The sequence below is a fragment of the Canis aureus genome, chromosome 17 (assembly GCF_053574225.1).
Source record: "Canis aureus isolate CA01 chromosome 17, VMU_Caureus_v.1.0, whole genome shotgun sequence".
In the NCBI taxonomy this organism is placed as follows: Eukaryota; Metazoa; Chordata; class Mammalia; order Carnivora; family Canidae; genus Canis; species Canis aureus.
In genome coordinates, this window is record NC_135627.1 from 50,516,638 (window position 1) to 50,532,791 (window position 16,154).

General features: G+C 37.1%; 1 long non-coding RNA gene across 9 annotated transcripts in view; it reads right to left on the reverse strand.

The window, feature by feature from the left end:
- The window catches only part of LOC144287966 (uncharacterized), an 846,727-nt gene that overhangs the window by 322,391 nt on the left and 508,182 nt on the right, over window positions 1-16,154 (reverse strand). The gene's annotated exons all lie outside the window — the stretch shown is intronic.

Genomic DNA, 16,154 nt, shown 5'->3' on the forward strand with positions numbered 1-16,154 from the left:
CCTGCAGTAGTTGAAGTAAAGCAAAATATGAGAACAATTTAAACAAAATATGCATTTAGGCTTTCAAATGACAAATCATCAACATGTGCTAAACTGCATATTAGACAATCCTCGGGTTTATGAGGCCTGCTTGCTGTGACTCCAGGGAGCTCTAAGTTTTCCCAAAGGATGTAAGGAAACCCTCAAAAGATTCTCAAGATAAAATTCATGTTAAAAGATCTAAGTGTTGGTATGTGAAATCACCAAACAAAACAAAGAAACCATTAGTTATAGAATACAAATTCTATTTTTGGCGTAGGACTATTATATAGCAGTTGTCGGTTTAAATAATTATTGATGAAGAAGATATTGAAATTCCAAAAACTTTTGGGTACATCTAACCAATATTAGAAATGTGACATCCATTTGATTTAGTACTTATAGGACAAGTGTATTGACTATTTAAAAATAATTTTTACAACAACCTGCTTGCAATATATTATTATGTCGAAGAAAGTAGTTCCTTTTTCAGGAAACACACAGACTAAAAGAGCTAAGGTGCTGGGAAATAAATGCTCTATAGAACATCACAGTTAATCAAAGTAAATTGTCAGGAAATACACCACAGAGGTTCTAGGCTCACACATCAGACCGGTCTAACTGCAAATCCTAAATCTATCTCCTGTCCATGAACAGTCCCTTCATAAAAAAAAATCTGGAAAAAAAATAATTTTTCTTTTCTAAAATACATTTGGCAACAAAACCTAATCTGAATTGATGTGAGGCCTTTATGTATGTCATTTACAATGAGTATCCATCCATGTGCTTAATTATAGGGTTTTTCTAAACTACCTTAGGGTGTTCCATATACTAAAGCACATATACTGCAGCACTTTTTAAGAGCTGGACAATTTTGATTTCCTAAATATATTGATTCACAAAGGTGTATAGGAAGGGCAGGGCCTTTCTCTGTGTACTTGTGTTTATGAACACCCTGACCTTGGATAAGCAGCTCTACTTGCCTCCAGAATAATGATACCTTACAGCATGTGGAGAGAGTAAACAAGGTCATGTTGAAATGTGCCTGGGACACTGTGTGCTCATTACATGGCAGCTATTACCACTAACTGGATGCTAGAAAGTATGGAGGCCAAGAGTACTACTTTTCCTCTAAGGACAGAAATGCTTTATTTACACAAACTGTATTTCTTGAACTCCTGTTACACTTTGAGGGACGATATGGACTTTGTAGTCAAGATGACAATCGGTGCTTTGAGAGTACACAGAAAACACATTTTACACCAAATGATTTAGGAGCTCAGAGACAAATTACTGGAAGGTTCTATCTAAACTATTTCAAAAAAAGAGTGGGAAGGAAGGAATAAGTTAGATGAACAAAAGCTACTTCGTTTTTCAAGCACTGACTGAATATCAGCAGTCATAGAGAGAGGGTAGCGCAATCAACATCCCTGCTTTTCAAGGTACTGCCTTAAGAAATACATATTCCTGGGCAAACTCACATGGTCAGTCATCTTAGGTAGAAACAAAATATGGGGACACCTGGGTGGCTCAGTGGATGAGTGTCTGCCTTTGGCTCAGGGTGTGATCCCAGAGACCCAGAATCGAGTCCCACATCAGGCTCCTTGCATGGAGCCTGCTTCTCCCTCTGCCTATATCTCTGCCTCCTTCTTCCTGTGTCTTTCATAATAAATAAATAAAATAAATAAAATTTTGTTTTAAAAAAACAGGATATGATGCTTGATAGTGACATATGAAGCTAGAAAAGTAGCAAGAGGTAGACAAGTGTTTAGATTTTTATGTGAGCTTGAGCTATAATGATCACCCAGTTAGGGCACTAGTAGTAGAAAACAGAAGGGAATGGGACCGATTCGGAAGACATTAGGACAACAGAATCAGGGTCAGGGAAAGGACATGCCTTCTTAAGACCTAAAATGAGAGAACTTAAGTACCATAATAAGAGAAATAAGTGTTACTCTCTCAGAGCATCCCAGTTGGTAATTAGAAACCAAGCTGCATATACCCATGATGAGGTCTAGAGAAGAGAAGGGAAGCAGTCCAGTGGCTATGGACTCAGGGAAGGGGTGAGAGAAAATTTTTGCCCTAAGCAAAAGAAAAAAATTAAAAGGTAAGTAATAAAACATGTTGCCAGTCAGAGTTCGGCTATACCCTGGATTTTGTATCTAAAATGAGGGTTTTAAGATAACACTATAGTGTTCTTTTTTTGAGTTCACTTGGTCTATAAATTTTAGTTCAGAAGTTATTATGTATTGAATACCTGTGCCATATATTATCTTCAGTTATGCTATGTAAAATTTTGATTGCTGACATTATTAGGAAATAAGAAGCATACTTACATAGATATATCAAGAGACATTAGGGGTCAGGAATAGGAAATAAGAGTTCCGTGCTATATCTAGGGAGAAAACAGCACTCCTCAAAAATATAACCCAAATTTTTATCTGGTGGAAGAGCTTCAGTATCCAAGCACGGTCATAGACAAATCTGGCAGATTTTTAGAAATGGACTTGCCAGTTTTAATCCATTCTACTGTCAGAAATATCTTTGGGATTACATATATTCAATATTATCAGAATCTATGATAGAAATGGCTGTTATCTTGAGCTAGGTTCAACCCAGGATGAGTTGCAGATGTAAAAGTGAAGAATTGCTGGAAGCCTTGGACATACAACTGCTTTTCTCTATTCCCTCCTAAGAGAAAATCCTACTCATCCTCTATAAATTTAAATTTATTGAGATCACATTTTTTTCCACAGTCCTCAGAAATGTCTCTTATACTAGTGCCCATGTAGAATCTAGACCCCAAAACTAACAGAAAAATAAAACCAAGAAAAGCAGCAGTTTAGTGTGGTTTGTTGTGATGATATGAATACTCAAAGACAGAGCTAATGAGAAACACTAGACCCAAACTACTAAAGACCCCTTCTTGGCCATGCTCAAGTGCACGAATTCTGTTATTTGCAATGGGAAATTAACTAAATGTTCAAAGCAGAACTATAATGATCACCCAGTTAGGGCACTAGTAATAGAAAACAGAAGGGAATGGGACCGATTCAGAAGACATTAGGACAACAGAATCAACAGGACCAAGGGGTTGCCTGCAGGTGAAGGGAAAAAAAAAATGCTTATTCTAAGTTCTAAGGCTGAGCACATAGAGAAATGTCTATCCTCTTTTGAAAAAAAAAAATTAAAAATGCAGAGCTGGATTAATTTAAAAATATATTAGAAGGTCTTTTTTTGTTTTTTTCTTTCCTTGTTGGATTTTAAAAGGTTAGTTACTATGGGACCCCATTCACTGAATTTTTTTTTATTAATGATAATGAAGTGTAATTTTCAAGTGACAATGAATAGAAATCCCTGGGGACCTTGTGGAAAAAAAAGATTCCTGTACCCTGATGTCATAGATTCTAATTTGCAAATTAAGCGAGGGCTCTGGAAACCTGTGTTCGAAACAGAACAGAATAAATCCTCAGATGATTCTTATATGCAGCCAGCTGTGGGAAACACAATCAGAATCTCTCTGCCTTTGGCTAGGTAAGCATCTCAAAACCGTTGAGGAATCTTAAGTACGAAGGACCCTGAATTATATGAAATGAGTAATAACACCAAAGTGGAAAAATTTCAGGATTAAAACATAATTTTGAAAGAAAAATAAATAGATTTATCTTGACATACATGGAAGTTTAATTTAATTTAGTTTCCATTAGTTTTTATTTTTAATTTGGAGGTAAAACCTGTTTTCCCTTGATTTCCTTTGTAGTCTTAAATACTTGTTCTGTAAATGAATATAGGCTTTTTAGTCAAAATTGAGTGAAATAGCTGGAGGCAATTTTTCTTTTTCTGTTGCATAAAGGTATTGGTTCATTAAATTGTCATTTGAGTAACTGTTATTATTTAATATTTATTGAGCACCGACAATATCTTAGGTACTGACAAACTATAGCCATTTCACAGCAGGTATAATATAGTTCTTTTTCTTATTCATGCTCCAATTTAAATGTCATCATCCTTTCTCTGATAAGCCATAAAATTCTCCTGTTTGTGTTTACTCTAAATTTTTCAGGCCTTGTATCCTATTTATATTGGCCCTCAAAAACTTTACACTTTAAAATAAGATGATGTGAAAATGGAATAAAACCACCTTTTAATTTCTTGGAACATGGGATAAAATATTAGGGAAACCAGGGCAATTAGAAAAGGCATTAAGAACAAATTATATTCATTAAATCCCTTGGCATTATTCCAAATGGAAATTCTTTTGAGAAGTGAAATCAATGTGATTATAACCCAAGAATAAAGAACAGTAGGATGAATCCAGGGGAAATATTAAACTACAGAATGCTGAAACATGCATAAAAGGGTTGGTTTAAGAAGAAGTACTTCTCATGTCCACTGGCCACATCCACTTAGATATTCAAGTTTACCAACGTCTTTTGCTTTGGAAATTAACCAAAATTCTACCACACATTGTCCGGTTTGGCTAACACACGTGAGTCTATGGAGCAAGGAACTTGAAAAGGCTCTCAGCTTTCAGCAAAAACTGACAGGAATGTGACAAGAGCAGTTAAATGCATGAAAGTAGAAAATGACCCATACTCACCTCAGAGCTATTTCAAGCTTTCCAAGCATACATCCAAAATTACACCTATTGATCTTTATTTTCAGGGATAGAAGACACTAGTGTTCCGGAACTCCTTAAAATGTGTAGAGTTACAGTAAACAACATCTTCTAGACAGAATTTCTTTTTGAATAGAGTTCCTAAAGTGGACCAGGAGGCCTCTCCCCCTCTGACAATATGGACAGGCAGATAGGTGCTGTGTTACATGGTTCCCACTGGTCATTAGTTTTCCGGTCAGGATGACCAAGTGGACTGATCCCAGTCTGAAAGTCCTGGCCACAGTCAAGTTCCTAAAATTAGCATCCTCTTTGACTTGCCTATTCACCTGAGATCTAGAAGTTAAACTATAGCACAGTGGTCTGAGCATATAAAGCAGGGCCCCTGCCCATTTCTAGACATGTTGAAGGCTTAGAGATTACTATTTTTCTGACTAAAGGAAGGTCAAGACTATCCCAAATTGAATCAGAATGAAATTATATGACTTTACTCTTAAGACTACAGGACCAAGATTTGACACACTATGGAGAAGAAAGCGCAAAGTAAAGCTGATGGGACCATTTTTTTATGGCAGGGTGACAAAGAAGAGCAAGGAGTGAGAGGAGCATTCTCTTAATGCCTGCAGAATTCAGCAGCACTGCTCTGTGGGCCTTCAGAAAAGCAGCCTTCTCCCAGAAGCTGCATCAGTGGCAGAGAAAGGGGACTCCTTCCAAAAGGTTAATGGCAACAGCTTGTGAGCCACCAGAAGGGACAATATGAAGCAAAACTGTGTGTGATCACTTGTACATCACCCCTGAGTATTTCCGTACACAGCCAGATAGAGTTGGTGGGGAAAGAATGGTCTTTACTAAGAGATGGGATAAAAAGAATGCAACATTTTTAATTACTACCTAGAGGAGGTGAGGTGCAGGATCATTCAGATTGTGGTTTTGTGGATGTCATCTGATAATGTAGCAGGAGTGTAGTAGTAGTAGTAGTAGTAGTAGTAGTAGTAGTAGTACTTTCCCATCATTTTCAAATAAACTTTTTTATTTTGGAGTAATTTTAGTACAGAATTCTGATATACTTATCATACAGCTTTCCATAATGTTAACATCTTACATAACTATTTGTCAAAATTAAGAAAATAACATTGGCACGTAACTATTAATAGACCTTGTTCAGATATCAGTAGTTTTTCCACTAATGCCCTTTCACTGTTCGAGGACTGAGTTCACAGCAGCACATGGCATTGAGCATTATATTTTTTTTAAATTATAGAGTAATTAATTCAAAAATATATACTGTGTATTTATATGGTGTGCAAGACAATCATTGCCTTCAAGGGTATCACAGTTTAATAGAAAAAGCAAAAAGAGAAGTGGCAATTGCAGTATATCATGATTAATGCTGTGAGAGTAGGAGGCACAGTGGCCCTGGAAGCACAGAAAGAAGGCTAAGATAATTTGGGGAAGGTGACACTTTCTCTGAGCTCCCCAAAGGGAGCTAAAAGTTAGAAGACAGTTGGCTGAAGATGGAAGAAGCAGTTCCACACAGAGGAAGCATATTTTATGTGAATAAGTGTTTTTAAAATTTGCTAAATTGCATACACAAATGGCTTTCAAAATCTGCTTTTGTTCAATTTTCCATAAAACATTATATGTTTCACCCTCTTACAATTCTGAAAACACTTAAAAAATCAGTCACTAAATGTGGAATAGGTGGTAAATTCATTGGCATTGACATTCCCTAGCCTAATTTATGTTACTCATGTTTAGTGTTGGATGCATAATGAGTGACATCAACACTCAACCCTCTGTTTTAATATAGGTTTGTATATGTTAATGCCAATAATTGATCACAATTAAAGATTTAAATTGTAAACCTCTAGGAAAAAATAAGATATTATCTCCAAATGTCTGATTAATTCCATATACCAATGGTCTTTCAATAAAGACTACTTAAGTGACTATTTTTCCTTTGGTAAATCTGGGAAACAGGAGATAATGCATGCATACATGTGTAAGTTTTGGAGACAGATTATGTTCTTTATTTTCTTTTGAGAAAGTGTTGTGCTGATAATGATACGATGGAAGAAGATAGAATCTGAGCTACTGAAACTACAATTAAATATTAAATCGAGCCATGACATTTTCAGCTTAAGCAGGTACCCAGCTAGCAATACCTGAATTTCTTCCAACTCCCCATTAAAATGCCAATAAAGATACCCCATGTAATGCTTATAAAGCTCTGAACCAAATCATTCCTGAAATGGTCTTCTAGTTGAAAGAAAACACATGCACATAGACCTACACATATATTTCACATCTCAGAAGGTAGCCTTCAACGAAAACCCTTTACATGTGTTTCCTGATGACTACAAAGTAAACACAGACCTCAATATTTCTCATTTCTCCTCCTTTTTGCCTTCACGTACCCCAACTGTTCTATCAGAAATTCATCTCCTCAACCAAAAGAATTTTATTTAACTGTCAACAAGTGTAAAGCATCTCAGCTTTTAGCCTACTTTTAAGCTAAAAAGTTAGCCTCCACAGTTTCACGTATGATGACAAAAGATGGGAGACTTCCTGAGTGAGAGATAAAGAACACTTTGTCACTTAGAGCTAAAGTAATAGCCAAAGTGTCCACGTTACTGTGCGTATTTCCCAAGTCCCAATTTTCAAGAAGTTATGCAAAGAATGCCAAGTAAGAAACCAGTGAATTGCACTATAGGAGAGGAAAAATGAACTTAGGGAACTAAACTGGTTTATAACACACACCTGCCCTTTGTTCCAGAGACTTTATCTCTATTTAGCTAGACATTCAACACACTTCCCCTTTGCTCCAGAGGGAGCCAATGTATCTTCCAAGGTGATACACTAACTATTATTTCAAACACAGTCTAGAACAAAAAACAGTGAGTCCCTCACTCACAAGATGTAAAAATGTGGGAGCTAAGGAGAATTGTCATTTTACAACAACCTTTGCCAAAGGGGGCTCTTACTGTTCTCCCCTTTCTTTTCCATACTAATTCTCTAGCACAAAAGCTCAATGCTCTATCTGGCAAGACCAGACTCTACGAAGAGTCAAGGAAGAGAAGAAACGGAAATGAGTCAAAGATGTCTCCATGCATGTGTATATGTACATGTGTGTTAGGATAAGATGGGGGTAGTGTAATACCTATAAACTAAAATTTTGTATGTATCATAAAGAAAGAAGACATATCAAAATTAAATAGTGGGTATGAGTCTATATAACTACATCTAAGGAGAATTTTTATTAACTATAATTTTGAAGACAGTATGTTTAGAAAACTTTTTTTTTGGTAAAAGGACAAACATTATCTGATAAAACATAAAAATAAAGGAGTGGCTATAAAATCTTTTATATAGCCATATCTTCATCCTTAACTCTGAGACCAAGACAATGTATCAGAAGTTGCACTGAATAACAAACCCAAACTACATCTCCCTAGTGCTAGAGAAGCAGGACAAACCATGCTTAAGAATAAAAAAATGGTGGGAGCCAAGATGGCAACATAGTAGGAGGACCCTAGGCTTGCCTTGTATCTTGAACACAGGTAGATAATTATCAAATCATTCTGAATACTCAAGAAATTGACCTGAGAAATGATAAAGCAAGCTTCATAACTAGAAAGATGCTACATTGAGATAGATAAGAGGTACAGAGACATGGTTTGGAGGAGAAATGAATCACTGGTGCTGTGGAGCAGGAGGAGCTCTGGTTATAGAAGAGAGAGAAAGAGAGGAGAGAGGAGTGGAGAGGAAGAGAGATTGGAGAAAAAGAACCAAGACAGAGAGATCTGAGGCACACAGGGAGAGACAATTCTTTGAGCACATCTGTGAGACCTAGCATTGCCTCTTCAGGTACAAAAGAGCCAACAGGCACCATTCCTCCCCCCACCCTTACACACACACAGCATAGGTGCCAAGACACCTGCTGAGGGTACCTAACCAGGAAACTGGCTCTTTGGCAAAGCTTTGCTCCAAATCCCATGTTCCTGTGCTCTGGTGTGACTGCCCTCTGGGTCAAACCTGCATCAGTCCCAGGACAGTGAGACACTCCACCAGAAGACCAGTGCAGGTCCCCACCACATCAGTTCCCTGAAGTTTGGAGGTTTTTTTTTTTTTTTTTTTTTTAAGATTTTATTTATTTATCGATGAGAGACACAGAGAGAGAGAGAGGCAAGAAACAGGCAGAGAGAGAAGCAGGCTCCCTGCAGGGAGCCTGACGTGGGACTTGATCCTGGGTCTCCAGGATCAGGCCCTTCTGGGCTAAAGGCGTGCTAAACCGCTGTCACCCAGGCTGCCTTTTTTTTTTTTTTTTTAAGATTTTATTTATTTATTCACAAGAGACACACACACCACACACAGAGGCAGAGACACAGGCAGAGGGAGAAGCAGGCTCCATGCAGGGAGCCCAACGGAAGTTTGGAGTTTTAAAAGTCATCCAGCCTGGCTGGGATAGAGCCCAAGGTGTGCTGTGCTGCTCCAGGAAGGCAAGCAATCTGGAAGCAGACAGGGTGAAAACAGTGATCTGAAAAATGCCTAGGATGCATGAGGGGAAATGCATCACTTTCCTGGGAGGGCAAGTATGAACTCCCCTCTGCTGGGATTAAAGAGCTGGTTGGCATCACTTCCTTCCCCCCCAACTAACTTCAGTTACTGGTTGCCTAACCTGCTGATACCAAGTCCCAATCCCCTGTCAATTTGCTGGGACTCCTTTCCCAGGTAAGCGTGCCTAAGTACCAGTCCAGTGGGCCCCTTGCCCAGGAGACCAGGACAAACTCCTCACACACCATGTCTACTGACCATAGCTTTCTGCAAAGCTTCAGTTCTAGTGGAAGTAGCAATACGTCTCATTTAACAAGCTGACGAGAGCACACCTAGTTAAAACTTGCCACATTCCAGTCAAAGTCTGAATGAATACAGCTCATTGCAGGAAAGGAGAACTTCTTCAGACAACTGACTTGAAGGATAGGGAAGCCAAAACACAGCAGCAGAGTGCATGCAGCACACACCATATGGAAACAAATGAAAATGAAAACATGACAGTTCAAAACCTTTGGGAGGCAGTAAAAGCAGTCATAAGAGGGAAGAATATAGCAATGCAGGCCTATCTTAAGAAGCAAGAAAAATCTCAAACGACCTAACTTTACACCTAAAGGTGCTAGGAAAAGAAAAATAAATGAATCATAAAGCCAGCAGAAGGGTAATAATAAAGTTAAGAGCAGAATCAAATAATTTAGAAACTAAAACACCAGATCGATGAAACCGGAAGATGATTCTTTTAAAGAGATAATAAAATTGATAACTCCCCAGCCAGACTTATCAAAAAGGACCCAAATAAATAAAATCACAAATGAGAGTGGATAAATAACAACAAACACCACAGAAATACAAACAATTATATTATTATGAAAAATGATATGCTACCAAATTGGATAATCTGGAAGAAATGGATAAATTCCTAGAAATCTATAACTACCAAAACTGAAACAGGAATAAATGGAAAACTTGAACAGACTGATACCCAACCAAGAAATTAAATCCTTGGTAATCAAAATTCTTCCATCAAACTAAAGTCCAGGACAAGATGGCTCCCAAGAGAAATTCTCCCAAACATTTAAAAAAAGAATTAAGGGATCCCTGGGTGGCGCAGCGGTTTAGCGCCTGCCTTTGGCCCAGGGCACGATCCTGGAGACCCAGGATCGAATCCCACATCGGGCTCCCGGTGCATGGAGCCTGCTTCTCCCTCTGCCTGTGTCTCTGCGCCTCTCTCTCTCTCTCTCTCTCTCTCTCTCTGTGACTATCATAAATAAATAAAAATTAAAAAAAAAATAAATAAAAATAAAAAATAAAAAAAGAATTAATACTATTGTTCTCAAACTATTCAAAAAACAGAAATGGAAGGATAACTTCCAAACTCATTCTATGAGGCCAACATTACCCCAATCCCAAAAACAGGCTCCCCTAAAAAAGAGAACTAGAGGCCAATATCTCTGATGAACATGGAAGCAAACATTTTCAACAAGATACTAGCTAATCAAATCCAACAGTACATTAAATGAATTATCCACCACAATCAAGTGGAATTTATTACTGGGCTTCAGGGGTAGTTCAACATCCACAAATCAATCTTAATAAAAGAAAGGGTAAGAAACATATGAGCCTCTCAACAAATACAGATAACGCATTTGACAAAGTACAACATATATTCATAATAAAAATCCTCAACAAGGCAGGGATAGAGGGCACATACCTCAACACCATAAACGCCATACATGGAAGACCCACAGCTAATAACATTCTCAATGGGAAAAAAACTTAGACCTTTTCCTCTGTAGTCAGTATAAAGACAGGGATGTCCACTCTTGCCCTGTTTTTGACATAATACTGGAAGTCCTAACCATAGCAATCAGACAACAATAAGAAATAAAAGACATCCAAATCAGCAAGGAAAAAGTCAAACTTTCCCCATGTCAAATGACATGGGGAAAAACCCAACAGACTCCACCAAAAAATTTCTAGAACTGATTAATGAATTCAGTGAAGTTGCGGATACAAAATCAACATAGAGAAATCTGTTTCATTCCTATACACCAATGATGAAGCAGGAGAAAGAGAAACCAAGGAATCAATCCCATTTCTGATTACACCAAAATCCATAAGATAGATACCTAGGAATATAACTAACCAAAGAGGTAAAAGGTCTGTACTCTGAAAACTATAGAACACTGTTGAAAGAAATTGAAGATGGCACAAATAAATGGAAAGACATTTCATGTTCAAGAACTGGAAGAACAAATACTGTTAAACGTCCATGCTATCCAAGACAAGCTACATATTTAATGCAATCCCTATTAAAATGCCACCAGCATTTTTCAGAGATATAAAAAAAAAAATCCTAAATTTGTATGGTACCACAAAAGACCCTGGAGAGCCAAAGCAATGTTGAAAAAGAAAAGTAAAGCTGGAGGCATCACAATTCTGGACTGCAAGCTATGTTAAAAAGCTGTATTGAGCAATACAGTATGGTACTGGCACAAAAATTGACAAATAGATCAATGGAACAGAATAGAAAATCCAAAAATGAACCTACAACTATATGGCCAATTAGTCCTTGGTAAAGCAGGAAAGAATATTCAATGGAAAAAGAGAGTCTCTTCAATGAGTGGTGTTGGAAAAATTGGACAATGACATGCAAAAGAATGAAACTGGACCACTTCCTCATACCATACACAAAAATAAACTCAAAATGGATGAAAGACCTAAATGTGAGACAAGATACCATCAAATCCTAGAGGAGAACACAGGCAGCAACCTCTTTGACCTCGGCCACAGCAACTTCTTAGAAGACATGTCTCCTGAGGCAAGGGAAACAAAAGCAAAAATGAACTATTGGGACTTCATTAAGATAAGAAGCTTTGGCACAGCAAAGGAAACCATCGACAAAACTAAAAAACAGCCTTTGGAATGGGAAAGGATATTTGCAAATGACATATCAGATAACGGGCTAGTATCCAAAATCTACAAAGACCTTATCAAACTCAAAACCAAAAAAAAACCAAATAATCCCATTAAGAAATGGGCAGAAGACGTGAACAGACATCTTTCCAAAGACATACAGATGGCCACTGTTAGAAAAATGAAAAGATGCTCAGCATCACTCATCATCAGGGTTGAAACTACAATAAGATATCACTTCATACGGATCAGAATGGCTAAAATTAACAATACAAGAAGCAACAAAAGTTGGCAAGGATGCAGAGAAAGGGGAACCCTTTTAAAACTGTTAGTGGGAATGCAAACTGGTGCGGCCACTCTGGAAAACAATATGGAGGTTACTCAAAAAGTTAAAGCTACCTGACAATCGAGCAATGGCAGTACTAGAATACACAATACTAAAGAATACACAAATACTAATTCGAAGGGATACATGTACCCTGATGTTTATAGCAGCATTATCAACAATAGCCAAATTATGGAAAGACCCCAAATGTCTGTTGACTGATGAATGGATAAAGATGTGATATATATCATTATAAATATATATCTCACATCATTTTTTATATATATATATATATTATATATATATATATGTCTCTGCTTCTCTGTCTCTTGTGAATAAATAAAATTTTTTAAAAAAAGAAATAAAAATTGTTTTTATTTAAAAATTCAGGCCCCTTTTATCAGTAATCTAAGTTATATTTCTTTTTTTTTAAGATTTTATTTATTTATTCATGAGAGGCAGAGAAGGAGAGAGAGCAAGAGAGGCAGAGACACAGGCAGAGGGAGAAGCAGGCTCCATGCAGGAAGCCCGATGTGGGACTCGATCCCGGGTCTCCAGGATCACTCCCTGGGCCAAAGGCAGGTGCCAAACTGCTGGGCCACCAAGGCTGCCCCTAAGTTATGTCTCTTAATTTATATTTTAGGCTTTTTAAGGTAGAAAAAGTTTAGTCATACAGAAAAGTACAGTACATGATATAATGAACCCTCACCTAGCCTGAATGACTACTAATAGGGCCAAACTCCTTTCCTAAAGTATCACCCCAGCTACTCCCAATCTCAGGTAGCTCACCTGTATCCCAACCTACTTCCCAAATTCTCAATTACTTTGAAAGAAATATATATTTTAATTTGATGAGTTTGGACATATGGATAAGCTCATGACCTTTTTTCACAATCAAAGTAATAATCAGATCCATCACCTTCAAAAAGTTTCCTTGTACCACTCCCCTCCTCAGGCCTTTTTTTTTTTTTTTTTTTTTAGGGTAAGAACAAATGAGATTTTATACTTGTAAAGTTTTTAAGTACACATTATTATTAACTACACACTAAGTTGTACAACAGATCTCTAGAACTCATTCACCATACATCACTAAAACTTTATACCAATGGAACAAATTCCTATAAACCCCTGGCAATTAGCAGGGGGTATTCAACTCTCTATTTCCATGAGTTTGGTTATTTTAGATACCTCGTTAGTGGAATCTTGCAGTATCTGTCTTTCTTTGTCTGATTTCCCTTAGCCTAATGCCCTCCAGGCTCATCTATATTGTCACCTATGGCAGGATTTCCTTTTCTAAGGCTGAATAATATTCTATTCATGTATATGATCACAATTTCTTTATCCATTCATCCACTGATGGCATTAAAGTTGGTTCTGCATCCTTTCTATTGTTAATAGTGCTGCAACAAACATGGAAATGCAGATATCTGTTCAAGATCCTGATTTCAATTCCTTCCAATCTATAACCACAAGTGGAACTGCTGTGACATATGATAGTTCTATTTTCGATTTCTTGAGGAACCCCTCATGGTGTTTTTCCTGATGACTGCACCATGTTATGTCCCACCAAGAGTGTGCAAGGGTTCCATTATTCATTTCCAAAAACAGATTTCAGAAAAACAGTGAACACACAAATAAGATGTAACAAGGACATTGATTTTAGCATGTGGTGCAATAAACACATCTTAGGGAACAGGAAAATAAAGTATTATGAGTCAATATTATACTTTCTCTACTGATGAAAGTATATTCTAGTAAGCTAGAGCCATATATGACATATGAAAACTATCAAAGTAAAAATATCATGATAGTTAAGAGTATAATAGTAAGAAGGAAATAAGGATATATATTCCCAGTTTGTGAACAGAGTTTAATAGAAAAATACCATTTGCATAAGAGTAAAAATATAATGAATATTCTGAATAGTGGATGTTGAGAGTTAGTCTTTCCCATTCTCTGTTATGAACAAAGAAGTATTGGATTCTGGCTATGTTACTCTAGCAAAAGTAATGAACTTGACAACCAAAGAGCCTCAGCCCAAGGGAACAGAAAAACATAACTGAGAAGTCCAAGGACTTAGTTTATGAACAAAGCCTATCCTGGGAAAGGTAATCTGTCAGGATCCAGGTGCACAGTCAGAGGAGGGAAGTGCAAATGGAATTTTTTTAAAAAATCTATTTGCAAATGTCACAGAACACATGGCTTAATTTTGAATAATTAAAATTTACCTTGGTCTTTTTGAACTATCCCATGAAAGAAACAGCTATTACCTAGCATAGAGGAATATATGTGTGTGTACATGTGTATATATGTGTGTGTGTGTGCACACATGTGTGTGGACATGCATATAGATGAATTGCCCATAAAATAGAATATTTTAGGATATTTATTTCTTGTCATCAGCTATATCAATTAGCTACCGCCTTTAGAAATGAGAGGAGGAAGCCACATTGAGTGAATTCATTACCAAAAGGCAAAATAGAAGACAGAAATATATTAAATGAGAGAAGAAGGGAATAAAACCAACAATGAAAACAATCTACATTTGAGCCAGCTGAGAGATCAGATGTTGTAAAGCACAACTTCATTATGGGTAGTATGCAATTAAACACCCCATCCAGAACACCGTAGAAAAGACAAAAGGAATAAGAACCTTGGGCAGCCTGGGTGGCTCAGCGATTTAGTGCCGCCTTCCGCCCAGGGCGTGATCCTGGAGACCTGGGATCGAGTCCCACATCGGGCTCCCTGAATGGAGCCTGCTTCTCCCTCTGCCTGTGTCTCTGCTTCTCTCTCTCTCTCTCTCTCCCTCTCTCTCTCTCTCTCTCTCTGTCTCTCATGAATAAATACTTAAATAAAATCTTAAAAAAAAAAAGGAGTAAGAACCTTGAGAAAAAGAAAGTGATCATTCTGATGGACTTAGAATCGTGTTTCAAACAATAAAATATATGTGTTCTCAAAGGAAAAATAAGAGATAATCGAAGCCATAATCAGTTATGCACCAGGAAAAAAAAGACAAAAACTTCTATTAAACTGAAGAAGTTAATGTTTACAAGATAAAACTTTTTTTTTAAAGATTTTATTTATTTATTCATGAGAGACACACAGAGAAAGAGAGAGACAAGAGACACAGGCAGAGGGAGAAGCAAGCTCCCTGCAGGGACCCCGATGTGGGATTTGAACCCAGGACTCCAGGATCACGCCTTCTTGGGCATGGCAGACATTCAACCACTGGGCCGAAGGCCGAAGGCAGACATTCAACCACTGAACCACCCAGTCACCCCTTATTAAAATTTCTAAATTAAGAAAAATATATAGAGGTAAACAAGCAGAAATATCAAATTAATACAGAGGCACAAAAATGGTTTACTCAATTACTTTTTAGAATATTGTTTTTAAAAATTTGCTTGAAATTTCTTTTATGTTTTTCCTTAAAGTTATTTTAGATGTAAGTAACACGTGCAAAGTTAAAAATTAGCATCTCAACTTATATTATTCTGTATGCACTATTTGGCATTTTTAAAATAAAATTCATATACATATGTTAACAGCTTGTTTTACTATATTAGAACATGCAAATTTTTGTCATTCTTTTTAATAGTTGCATAGTATGTCATGCCTACAGCCCAAAATGTTATACCTAACCAGCTTATTTTCATTTATTTCTGAAGTCAACAGAAGACCCTGTTACATATGAAACTCAATGTGACAGCTGTGTAGATTCTTGAGAAA